Here is a 1,874-nt window from a genome sequence, read left to right as displayed (position 1 = left end):
CGCATGGGGCGGGCATTTTCCCGCGCATTTCGATCCCGTTTTCATTTTCATATTTCTTTTCACACTGATCAATAGGCCTAGTTCTAATAACCCACTTACATATTTATTCACGTGTCGGACTATCACCTGTCCTTCTTGAGTTGCCTCTGATTTCCTGCGGGGACGATTAATATTGGTAATATTAATTCACGGACTGCAAACTAATCAATGACATACTTCTTATTCAAAGGATGTCACTAATCCCTTTTGACACCTATTCGGTAGAATTCATCCGATCACCGATCCTCGGTATCGATATATGAAGTTTTCGAAAGTTCAGTTGTATCAGTACATCACCTCCTCCATCTCCTTTCTATTTTACAATATAAAGATTTATTTTTCTAATATTTTCCAAACTTTCTTTATAACCATGTTTATCATTGCTAATTTTTTCTTTTTAAATCCGTAATTTTTTTTTCTCGAATTTCTCGCCCAAATATGATAATTTTAAACAAGTGTGTTTGAAAAACTCGAATTTTTCTGAAATTGTAGTTCATTTATTTATTTCAAATTCATTTTTTTTTCGAGATAAGAATGGGTGTAATATTTATGTCACTAAAATACGCACATTAAGCACTTAAAAAATTATTTTAGCACATTTCGATTCCATGATGAACAATTCAATATCACGAATTTTGAAACAACGGTATAAGTACCAAGTATCAAAATGTTCGCCCAATGTGGGGCTCGAACCCACGACCCTGTGATTAAGAGTCCCATGCTCTACCGACTGAGCTAACCGGGCTAGTTGATTGATTACCCATCCTATCTCTTTCTTTCAGTTTGCCATTTCCTTTTCTTTGTCAATTCTTTTTAGTTATGGCTCGATCAAAAATATCACTAAGGATTGTAATGAACGCCATACGAACAATATTTAGACAATATCGTAAGATCTTCTCAAGGCAATGCGAAACCAGCGATCAGAGACCGTTCATAGACCGTTCGTAAGTTCGCAGCTTAGTCCATTTTTTAAACGTCTTACGAAACCTCATCTTCGTAAGGCGGTCGTACGAACGTCGTAATAGCATCGTAAGAATCACGTAATATTAATCTGGTAGGCTTGAAAGGCATTTCCAGAAGCCCTAAATCCTTACGATGATCCTAAGAACGTATACGTTGTTCATAAGTCGTAAGAACGACTCTTAGCGTTTGTGAGGTGTTCATAAGGGATTCATAAGACGTTGATGTATACAATTTGGGCAACTCTTGGTTAAAATAATTTTACGAATGACCGAGAGTGCCGTGAGTAAGGCCATCTTGTGAAAAAGAAACAGAAACCTTAAGATGGCCGTAAGTCTGTCGAATGAATGACTCAAGGCATTCTTACGAACACGGTACGAATTCTAGGGCCACTGATGCCGAAAATTCTTCCGTATTTATGAAGGTCTTACGTTGTTCTTAAGAAGGCCGAAAGCATCTATGACCCTTCTTCGAATCTCTGCGAACTGCAGAATTCGTACGAAGAGTTACAATCGTACGAACCTTTGTGACAGTAGCTTATACCTTCTTCCCTCTGACACGATTTGAGCCACGATTGAAACGGTGGTTTTAATAAAGGAGTAATCGTAGTGATCGTATATGATCGTATCTGATCGTATCGTATCATATCAGTTCGGTCGTGGCAATCATATTGATCGTATACATTTTTGAATGGTACAAAACCTTTCGTGATCAGTTATGAAATGGTTATCGTGGCTTTCGTAAAGGATCGCAAGACAGTGGGATTGAGGTATAAAGTAACACTCGGCCAATTTTTTTATATATATAATAATTTGTATTCTTATTGTTCTGCCCTTTCTTCTTCTCTATCTTCTAATTTTCCCTCACTCTTCCCC

The 1,874-nt window shown here is 37.4% G+C and overlaps 1 non-coding gene across 1 annotated transcript; it reads right to left on the bottom strand.

Moving 5' to 3' along the window:
- Positions 1-711: 711 nt before the first annotated feature.
- Positions 712-784, bottom strand: TRNAK-CUU (transfer RNA lysine (anticodon CUU)). The gene has a single exon. It is a non-coding gene; the product is annotated as a tRNA-Lys (tRNA).
- Between the last annotated feature and the right edge of the window lie 1,090 nt (positions 785-1,874).

This window comes from Lytechinus pictus, chromosome 4, assembly GCF_037042905.1.
Source record: "Lytechinus pictus isolate F3 Inbred chromosome 4, Lp3.0, whole genome shotgun sequence".
NCBI lineage: Eukaryota > Metazoa > Echinodermata > Echinoidea > Temnopleuroida > Toxopneustidae > Lytechinus > Lytechinus pictus.
This window is presented reverse-complemented; position numbering and strand designations above follow the sequence as displayed.